Source organism: Bos indicus x Bos taurus, unplaced genomic scaffold (genome assembly GCF_003369695.1).
Source record: "Bos indicus x Bos taurus breed Angus x Brahman F1 hybrid unplaced genomic scaffold, Bos_hybrid_MaternalHap_v2.0 tig00011770_arrow_arrow_obj, whole genome shotgun sequence".
NCBI lineage: Eukaryota > Metazoa > Chordata > Mammalia > Artiodactyla > Bovidae > Bos > Bos indicus x Bos taurus.
In genome coordinates, this window is record NW_020867928.1 from 5670 (window position 1) to 17274 (window position 11605).

Genomic DNA, 11605 nt, shown 5'->3' on the forward strand with positions numbered 1-11605 from the left:
ATCCATCTGTCTACTCACTAATCCATTCATCCACTCATCCATCCATCCTCCATCTGTCTATCAATCTATCCATCTATCCAACCACCCATCTGTCCATGCATCTATCCAACCACCCATCCATCCATCCACCCATCCACTCATTAATCCATCCAATCATCTGTTCATTCATCCATCCATCCATACAAACTTCCTTCCTCCCTCCCCGATCCCTTCCTCCCATCCTTCGTTCCTCAGGAGAACTTTACGTTTTTGTGCATATTGGTATTTTATTCCTCTTAAGTTTGATCATAGGGTATTTCTATTTCTCCCAGCACCTTCCTTTTTTGGACTGCATCCTTTCTCTGCTGCAGTTTCCAGCAGGTACACTGATTCTTTTGCCAACAATAACTCTGGAGAGTTGTTAGCATCTGACTCCCTGACAGAGCTGTTCTATTATCACCATGTTTCAGCTGATACTTTTGAGTTTTTCAGGTAGGCCATCATATCATCTTCAATCAGTGGCTAGTTTATTTCCCTCTTTCAGCAACTACAATTATTATTGACTTTTCTTGTCTGATAGCACATTCTAGAACTTTCAGAGCACTGATAATTAGCAGAGGTGATCACAACATCCTTGACTTGTCCCTGACTTTAATGAGACCACTTGTAACACATCACTATTCAGTGCGATGTTTGGCCCTTGGCTTGAAATAGATGTTTCTAACTCTGTTTCAAAGCTGTCTTTTTTGCTTTTAAAGAATTTTTAGCAGGAAGATGTTCAGTTCTATCCAGTGAAGTGGGAGACAGAGGATGAGATGGTCAGGTTGCATCACAGACTCAATGGACATGAGTTTGAGCAAACTCCAGAAGATACTAAAGGACAGGGAAGGCTGGGGTGCTGCAGTTCATGGGGTTGCAAAGAGTAAGACACAATTTAGCAACAGAACAACAATAACAACAGCGGGAAGAGGTTGCATTCTATCCAGTCTCTTCTTCAGCATCAAGTCAAGAAGACCACACATGGAGTGGATTGTAGGAGGCCATGATTCTCCTGCCCTGGCCTGTAACTGCCCCCTTTGCCACATTACTTTGCAACATTTCCTGTCAAGAGGCATGGCCTATTTCTACAGCTTCTGGGCTGGCCTTGTGACTTGGCTTGGCCAACAGAAAGAGGCAAAGTGACAAGCTTCCAGGGCCTTGAGAGCATTGCTCTCTGGCCACTTCCCTGTGAACTAGCCCAGGCCAGCCTGCTGGAGGACAAGACTCCCATCATTATCCCTGCCAACAGCCAGCTTGTCCATCATGAACCATGGCTACCCTTGAGCAGCCAACCTCAGCTAACCCACCAGCTGACTGTGGATGCAGGAGTGTCCCCACTGGAGATCAACCACACATCAGGCCCCAATCAGCCCCCCGACCCACAGCCTGATGAGAGATAATGGGTGGCTGTTTGCAGCCACTAAGTTCTGGGTGGTTCACTGTGCAACAGTAGATAACCACACAATGGCTGTTCTCCTTTGGCCTGTTGAACATGAACTGATGTTTACTGTTGTGTCCTGGAAATCAGAGAATGAGTCTGTACGTGTGATCGGGCCCAATTTTTTGACATGCTGCCGAGTTGCCCAAAACTCAGCAAATGTGACCAGGCACTCTTTATCAGAATTGGCTGAGACTTTATAAAATCGAAGGCTCATTTTGTCTTATTGCTTCAAAAAATGATGCTACTGGGATTTCCCTGATGCTCCAGTGGCTAAGACCCCATGCTCCCAATGCAAAGGGCCTGGGTTTGATCCCTGCTCAGGGAATTAGATTCCACGTGCCATGACTAAAGATCCCACGTGCTGCAACTAAAAGATCCAGCGCAATGCAGCTGAGACCCAGCGTGGCCAAATAAGTAACTATTTAAAAACTGGTGCTAAGACCCAAGTGGCCAAATTAGTAACTATTTAAAAACTGGTGCTAAGACCCAGCGTGGCCAAATAAATAAATATTTAAAAACTGGTGCTGGAGCCAACTTGTGGGGGAGGATGGGGTGTGCTCCCTGGGTTGCCCAGCATGCTGGGTTCCAGGTGTGCGATGCTTAGAGGAGAATGAGTGTGATCTCCAGAGTGAGGACACGGTGGCCGACACCCAGAGGTCTTAGGCCCCATAGACACAGCCAGCTGAGGCCACTTTCTGAGTGGGGAGGAGAGAGGGGGGCTAGCGACAGTTGATACCGTCCCATAGTCCGTCACAAAGTCTAAGTTGAAAGAAGCTCCCAGAATACTGCTGTCCCTGGGGTTTTGCTGTGGTGGTTTTAAATTATGTCCTCAAGTTTTGGGGTGTTCCTCTGCTCAGAAGGGAACCCAATCTCCCTCCCCTTGAGCATGGACCGAGCTTAGTGACTCGCTTCTAATGAATAGAATAAGGTAGAAATGACAGCATGTAACTACTGAAAAGAGGGCCGTCAGAGACATTTCAGACTCTTCCTCACTCTCTCTCGGACTTCCTGCCCTGGGCAAAGCCAGGCGCCATGTTGTGAAGACACTTAAGCAGCCTGAGGAGAGGTCCGTGTGGGGAGGAGCTGAGGCTCCGCCAACAGCCCTGTGAGTGTGCCATCTTGCAGGCTGATCTTCCAGCCTCAGAACCACCTTCAGAAACCTGCAGCCCTACGTGACATCTTGACGATAACCTCACGAGGGACTCCCAAGCCAGAATCGCACAGCTAAGCCATTTCTGAATTTCTGACCCCACCAAAAGAACCTGAGATAATAAATACACGTTATTTTAAGCCACTAGGTTCTGAGGTTGTTTGTTACACAGTGCAAGCTAACTAATATACTTCTTATGGTGGCTCTGGGTGGTGAGTTCATCCATGTCAACTTGTTCTCTTTCATGGACTCAAGGTTCTGGCACAGTTTTCTCTGCTCTAAGATCCCACTGGCACAGACGTCTTAGTTTACTGGATACCCTACTTAAAACGTATGCCAACTCTTTGCTTGATAAAGAATGAGTTTTGGTTTCTGAGACTGGTGTTGTACCTGAGAAGCAGGTCTCTGACCAAGGCTCTTCTACGGACCTCTGCAGGAGAAGACCCCGGAAGCTGCCTGACATCTGTCCTAACCACCCTGCTGTTGGTCTCTCACCCTTGTGTAGGGTTTGGCGGCAAGCTCAACACAGGGTACCCCGTGTAGACAGAAGCCATGTCATGGATACTTCCATGGTGGGATTACATGGTTGGTGAGAATGCCGAGGTAGATTGAAGCAGGGGTGGGTTCCAGCACTGCCCTCTCCTGATGTCTTCAGACCATCTCGTGGGAGCTTCACACACGTGCCAGAGACAGGCACACAGGATGCCTTTTTGGTAATGAAGCACTTGCACGCGGCCAGCACCCAGGAGCCCCCTTCCTGACCCCCAAGGGGAAACCACTACCCCGATTCTTGTCTGCTCACAACGCTTCACTCACCTATTTCACTCACCTGTCCACCTGGACGCCAAACTTGCCTCCAAACCCCCAGATGGAGTCAACCTGCAAGCAGTGCTTGGAAAGCTTTGACTGGTGTTCATGGCCGACAACTGACTGGAACAGGGGCAAAGTGAAGCATCAGACGCCCACCAGCATTGCCACACTAGACCCGATGCCCCACCCTGAGGCAGCCTGCACTTCTGCTCAGTGTGGGTGATGCAAACAAAATCACTCAACGTGGAAGCCGGCCCAGAGGGAGGTAACTCCAGGGGGCATTGCAACACCAGGGCCCCCAGTCAGGTGTTCCTGAACCCTCTCCACACCAGGCTCCCCAGAAGTCTGCCAAGAACCCCAGCCATAGAGGGCCTTCTGAGGTGCCTGAGCATGAAGAAACAGGAGGCCAGCCCCCAACCAGAACCACAGAGCCAGCAGCCTGCCAACGGCTCCTAAGCCCACTTCCAGGAAGACTGCTGGCAGTGATCACCCTCTTCAGGTGGGACACTGTCAAAGCATGTGACCCAGGAATCAGGGCACAACATGGAACACAGATGCCATGCTTCAGGCACACCCCACATTCAGTGTCAACACCTGCCACACATCCAGCCCGTCCAGGTGTGCAGTGGGGCCTGCCACCGCCTCATCATCCCCCAGTCAGGGAAGTGGGTCTGGTGACTTCCCAAGGCCACATTCTGACCGAGCAGTCCACCCTGAGCTTTGCGCTGTGTAGTCAGTAAGCCATGGCCCATGCCCACATCCAGCACCGAGATTCTTTGTAAATAAAGCTTTCTGGAACATACATATGTTTCTGAACATCTGTTCATTTACAGAAAATCGATGCCTCACTTTGTGTCAAGACACTACAGCTAGTTCAGGAGCCACCCGAGACCCTGTGGTGGCCAGGAAGCTAAAAATATTTATACCCCAAAATCTGAGTGGGCCCCGTGCTGCTCTAGTCGCCCAGGCCCGACCCTTAGAGGAAGGCACCAGGCTCCCTCGGCAGAATGGAGAGTGGTCACGGACCTCTCTGTGGACACTGAGGACACAGGACAGATGACTGACGCATGACCCAATGCCAGGCGAGGAGGCGGCTCGTCCAAAGCCTAGTTCCTACTCAGGGGGTCACCCCCACCTTGGCTCCCTCCTACAATAAAGCAAGGGGCCTGCCGGCCCACTACCAACTCCTCTCCCACTTGTTTATCTGGAACTTCAGCGGCAGCTTAGGGTCCAACCCCCACAGGGTCATCACCACTTCTGACAACTCTGCAGGCAGCTCAGGGAGTGCGTTCTTCCACAGCCGGGGAGCAAAGCAGGTTTTACTTTCCAGTCTGGAGCTGTTACTTTCTCTCCCTCCCAGGCTGGATCCAATGCCCACAGCTAACAGCCAATCCAGAGCACTGCAACCTCCAAAAACCTGTGGCAGAGACCACCCATCTGAAGCTTCAGGGGTCTCACCCGGAAAACATCAAGAGAACATGGAGGCAGCAGCACCCAAAGGATCCCCCAGCATGACTCTTCATCACTAAGAAGTCAGAGCGAACTCTTCCAAAAATGTGGCCGGAGTGAAAGCTTAGCGATTCTCCCAACTTTCTGATCAAAACAGCTTTCTCCCCCAGATTGCCCTTGGTCTTACACTGACGAGACTCTATTTCTTATTAGACAGTCAGCACCAGGCAGAGCACTGCAGGAAGCAGGGATGACACTCTGGTCGTGGGGGGCGCCCCTCTCTCAAGCAGGTGCTGGACTACGAGTGTGACAAGCCCTGTCATTCTGGGCTTAGTCCAATCTAGGCACAAGGGATGGAATAGAATTACAGAGGAACCCGACCCCAGCTGATACCTCAGCACAGAGTAAAGGCAGACATCTCAAGTTACCCAGCCTGGGAAACGTGCACCCACTCCACTGCAGACGCAGCACACCTGCTCTGGTCTACTGTCCTCTCTGCACGGCGGACACAGCCCCCAGCTGACTCAGCCCGGGAGGCCCAATAATAGCCATATGGGAAGCTTAAATAGACCCAGGAAATGAAAAATGTCTCCATAAAATCAAGATATATGATCACTGAACAAACTCTGTGTTAGACAACATATGTAAGACACAGTATGGAAAAGAAAAAGACTTCTGAAGTAAAAAATGGGAAGGGAGAATGAGAAAGCTAGTATATTGACAGAACTCTCTGGTCAGAATACAAGCAGTCTACAAAACAAAAATAAAATAGAAGGTAATGCACAGCTGGATGACATCATCCACTCAACGGGCATGAGTCTGAGGAAACTCCAGGAGATACTGAAGGACAGAGAAGCCTGGTGTGCTGCAGTACACGGGGTCACGAAGAGTTGCCCACGGCCGAGCGACTGAACAACAGCAACAACAATACATGCTCGTGTCAAGTGAGTAGCAGAGATAATAGCTGTTGTGTGTGTGTGTGTATGTGTGTGTGTTAGTCGATTAGTCGTGTCCAACTCTTTGTGACCCCATGGACTGTAGCCCACCAGGCTCCTCTGTCCATGGGATTTCCTAGTCATGAATACTGGAATGGGTTGCCAATTCCTCCTCCAGGGGATCTTCCCGACTCAGGGATCAAACCCAGGTCCCCTTCCCTGCCAGCAGATTCTTTACCGTCTGAGCCACCAGGGAAGCTCAATTCCATCCATAACTCCCCCTTAGTTTGCCTTCAATGGTGTTGTCCAAACCAAGGAAGACATTTGATAGCTTCCACATCTCTCATTCCTTCCTTTTTCACCACAGTCTGTATGAGACTCATAGAATGCTTAAGAAGAAATATAAATATTGCGCATACAGGGGCAAGAAGTCAGAGGCTGTATCTATAAATCTGTCAAATTAAAGTATAGATCTTGGGTCTAAAAAAAATTAAGTGCTATTGTGTCCACATAACTGGAGGGAGGAGATTAGACTTTCACATAACGTGTCAAAAGCCTGTGGGTCTCCAGTGGAAAACCCCAAGTATTATAAAAAGATTATTTTTTCTATGCTTCTACCACTTCTAAGTTGATCCAAAAAAGCAGGTATGATGGGTATTGTAATTTTTTTCACTGATCTACATCCTTGCACAAACAATTATTTTCAATTCGTCCCTTGAACCGAAGCAAAAGTTCTTGGGCTTTTCCCTCCTTTTGTGCATCTCCACTCTGCCACAAGGAATTAATATCAGCTGTCTTTTTAAATGGCACCCCACTCCAGTACCCTTGCCTGGAAAATCCCATGGACGGAGGAGCCTGGTAGGCTGCAGTCCATGAGGTCGCTAAGAGTCAGACACGACTGAGCAACTTCACTTTCACTTTTCACTTTCATGCGTTGGAGAAGGAAATGGCAACCCACTCCAGTATTCTTGCCTGGAGAATCACATGGACGGAGGAGCCTGGTGGGCTGCCATCTATGGGGTTGCACAGAGTCGGACACTACTGAAGCGACTTAGCAGCAGCAGTCTTTTTAAAACGTTGATCGATTTTTCCTTTGTGAACAAGTCTGTTCATATTATTACCTTTCCCAAGAAAGAAATAGACAATTGGTTGCTTTGTACAATACATATGCTTATATTGCCCCTGAAATAATTTTCCAGTGACTAAACATACTTTTCCATTACTTTAGAATCTTGCCCTGGCTATTGGTTTTCCTACCAGAATAAAAGGGAAGCTAGGAAATAAGTTTTGTATATTGACAAGTCATTCCTACTTATTGTAAGACTTCTCGAAGCTGATCTCGAAGTTTTGGTAAGATATTCCAAGAGTCCAGAAAACTTATCTGCTTTTAAAACTTCTGGGCTTCTCCAATACAGCTCTGCTTGAAATGGCAAACTAAGCTGTGGTCAAACTCCTTTGTTCTGTAAGTCCTCTGAGGGACCAATTGTATATTCATACTTCTTAAAATACCGAGCCACGTTTCTCTGAGGCTTGGCCTCTTCATTTTGCTTAATATTGTTCCTGGGTTTTAGAAGGACAAAGTAATCATCAAAAAAAAAAAAAAATCAAAGGGCTTTTTCAAAGAGTTTATCCAGTAGCGAGACAAAAAGCTTTTCCTGTGAGATCGAGAACAAGACCAGGATGCCCTGTTTTACTACTTCTATTCAATATCTTATTGGCAATTCTATGCACTTTATTTTGGCTATTATTACATCAGCTCCACCTCAGATCATCAGGCATTAGATCCTGGAGGTTGGGGACCCCTGCTCTAGGGGGTGTTCCCTCTGTTGTTGGGCGTGGACTATGTAGGCGGTGTCATAGGCCTGGTTGCTAGGGCCTACCTTGTGTGGAGGCTGCCAGCTGTTCATTAGTGGTACCTGGTCACAAGGAAGCTGGCTGCAGAGCCCCATGGGACCTGGAGCCAGTGCTGGCTCACTGGTGGGCATGGCCAGGCTCCAGAAAACTCCAGGGCTGTTGCCCACCCACTGGTGGGTGAAGCCAGGTCCTGGGGTTAGTGCCAGATGACTGGCAGGCAGAGCCATGCTCTGGAGTCTGGCTACAGGGCCCAGGTATCCCGAGTTAGGGTTAGATCACTGGTGCAGGCTGGAGGTAGGGGGTAGTTCCTGACACAGTTGGGGATCGAATCTGGCGTGTCCTGAAGCTTGTATTGGCCTGCTAATAGGCAGGGTTGGGGCCCATTTGGTCCTAGGACAGGGTGTCACCTGCTGTGTACAGGTTGCGTCCACAGTCTGCAGGACTGTGGTTTTCTTGCATTCTGCCCCCTGGACAGGGTGAGGCTGTCCAGAGGCTAGTGAAGGTTTCCTGGACGGCAGGGCCCTTACCTGCCCACTGGTGGGGGAAGCTGGGTCTTGGCCCACTGGTGGGCAGTGCCGTGTCTAGAGGCATGCCTAGAGGTGGCGGTGGGCTCAGGACGTCTTTACTCAGCTGTCTGATGATGGGTGGGACTGTTAGTTGTTTGGCTTGAAGCATCCCAGCACTGTGGACAGTGACTGCAATCATGAAATTAAAAGACACTTGCTTTTTGGAAGAAAAGCTGTGACAAACCTAGACAGTGTGTTAAAAAGCAGAGACATTACTTTCCGACAAAGGTCTGTATAGTCAAAGCTATAATTTTTCCAGTAGTCATCAACAGATGTGAGAGTTGAACCAAAAAGAAGGCTGAGAATTGAGGCTTTTGAACTGTGGTGCTGGAGAAGACTCTTGAGAGTCCCTTGGACAGCAAGGAGATCAAACCAGTCAATCCTAAAGGAAATCAACCCTGAATATTCATTGGAAGGACTGATGCTGAAGCTGAAGCTCCAATACTTTGGCCACCCGATGCAAGACCTGACTTATTGGAAAAGACCCTAATGCTAGGAACGATTGAGTGCAGGAAAAGAAGGGGGCAACAGAGAGTGAAACGGTTGCATGGCATCATTGACTCAGTGGACATGAATTTGAACAAATTATGGGAGATAGTGAAGGACAGGGAAGCCTGGAATGCTACAGTCCGTTTGCATGCTGCAAAGCATTAGACACGGCACCCCACTCCAGTACTTTTGCCTGGAAAATCCCATGGACGGAGGAGCCTGGTGTGCTGAAGTCCATGGGGTCGCGAAGAGTCGGACACGACTGAGCGACTTCACTTTCACTTTTCACTTTCATGCATTGGAGAAAGAAATGGCAACCCACTCCAGTGTTCTTGCCTGGAGAATCCCAGAGACGGGGGAGCCTGGTGGGCTGCCGTCTATGGGGTCGCACAGAGTGGGACATGACTGAAGTGACTTAGCAGTAGCAGCAAGCGTTAGACATGACTTAGCAACTGAACAACAATAACAACATCCCAGCAGTGGTGCCTACAGGCTGTTGGGTGGGGCTGACCAACCTCACCCAACTCATTAGCTACTGGGGCTAATGAGCTAGTGGGAAGATCCCACCATAGTGCCTATGAGCACCCGTGTCCACCAATAGAAGAAGCTTCCAAGTATGGCTGTTACTGTTCAGTTGCTAAGTTCTGTCCAACTCTTCGTGACCCCATAGACTAGCCTGCCAGGCTCCTCAGTCAATCCCCTTTATGGATCACAGTCTTGTCATGGCAAAGGGGCTTGCTTAATTCAGTGCAGCTATGAGCTATGCTATGCCGTGCCACCCAAGATGGGTGGGTCATGGTGAAGAGTTCTGACAAAACATGGTTCACTGGAAAAGGAAGTGGCAACCCACTCCAGTATTCTTGCCATGAGAATCCCATGGACAGTGTAAAAAGTATAGCTGTTACCAGTGTCTATACCCACAGCCTGAGCCACACCCACCCACTGCCTCTCTGGGACACTCTTGAAGACCAGCAGGCAGCTCTAACCCAGCTTCCCATCAAGTGACCACTTTTGCCCTAGGTCCCAGTGCATGTGTGTGCTCTTTAAGACTGAAGTCTCTGTTTCCTCCAGTCCTGTGGGACACGCAGAATTAGGACCCTGCTTGCCTTCAAAGCCTAAGGCTCTGGGGGTTCATCTTGCTGATGCAGGATCCCTGGGCTGGAGAGCCCAACTGGGGCTCAGAACTCTCCTGTGGAAAAACCCTGCAATATAATTCCCTACTTTGTGGGTTGTCCAACCAGGAGTATGGTACTTGATGATATTGTGAGTCTGCCCACTCCAACCATCTCAGTGTGGTTCCTGCTTTATGTCTTTAGTTGTAGAAGATCTATGCTGGTAGGTTCCTGTCTTTTTTATCAGTGCTTGCTCTGCAAATAGTTGTAATTTGGGCTGCCCGTGAGAGGACCCAAGCTCAGGGTCTTTCTGCTCTGCCATCATGCCCCATCTGTATTGTGATCTTGTTTTCAGAATAAAGACATGCAAGGGGGCCTCTCCTGGTGTCTCCTCCCCTTCTCTGCCTCCTCCTCCGTTTACCTTTCCCAGTTCTTAGTGGGAGGTTTCCTTGCTTGAGTACTCTTAGTGTGGAAGATGCACTGCAGCACCCTCAGTCCAGGGAGGGCACATCACTTTCTCTTACTTTAAAAAAAACTTTGTAAGCATTTCAGCCCTCCTTCCACCACACCTATCTCTACAGTATTCCAGTCATGGCAGGGTGATGTTATGAAACTACTACTCCTCAGTTTATCTTTTCCATCTCAAAACTTCGTGTGCCCAAGACTGGCATGGCTGGACCCAAACTAGAATTGGCCGAGTATTTAGGGACATTCAGGGTATGGTGCCCCAGTGGAGTTTGGTAGGGGTCCTACCTCAGTGGCCTTGGTGCAATAGCCCTTTGCTCTTCCCTTTCAGAGGTCCTGCCCTACTGCCCCTCTGTTCCCCGGAAGTCACGTGTTTCTTGCTTTTGCTGTTCCTTTTGTGAGGGCACTCTGCCTTCATCTTCAGAGGAAGATAGAAATGAACTCTTGTCAATCAAGTGTCAGGTCACTTATCCCTTTCTCGGAGGACGTCCTTAGTGCCCACCTAAAGTATTAGCCTTGTCAGAGTTCATCATGTTTATTTAAGGTAAGCTTGATGAGAGCCTGAAGTTGCCTTGTTTTATATCCAGTCCAAAGAGCCCCTGACCCACGACAGGCACTCAATTGTTTCACTAGTGGTTGTTTATCTTTTCACTCTTCTCTCCATTGGAAGTTCTCACCTTAGAAGAGTTTGTTGGAAATATCAAACAGTACAAGAAAGGCCATTAGGTACAAAATACTCATGTGTTTATGAATTCATGACCAAATTAAATATGCAGTTTTATATAAAAAGAGGCATGTGTGTGTGTTTCTCCCCCATCCTCCCGTTCTCCTCTAGAGTTCTGAGTGATGCGGGTGCAGGAGTGTGTGTTCTTGCTGTGTGACCCACTCCTTCCTTCTCGCTTTTATGCCTCAGGCTCAAGCTTGCCCTGTGTGAATGTGTCTCCTGCTCTGACTCACGATTTCTGGGCACCAGGTTCCTGGGGGACTGGAATTCAGCCCCTCCTCCATCCCTCTCCTCCCTGCCCTTCCCCTGACTGGGCTGGCCCAGGTCCCCCACAGCCTCCCCAGGTGGTATCTCTGAGTCCCACCTGGGCTTGCTGGGCTCCTGGAGGTATGGACTGGTTCTGACGGAGCTATTGGAAGGGGTGCCGAGACCCTGCCTGCTGGATCCTGCTGTGGCCTCTCACTTGTGAGCCTCCTGCCACTCCTGAGCCGCCTTCCCTTTCTGTCCCTGCTGGCCTTTCTGCATCCTCATCTTTGGGCCAGACGCCTCAGGCCTGTAAGCTCATGGAGACCTAATTCCCCTGCTGTTGGAT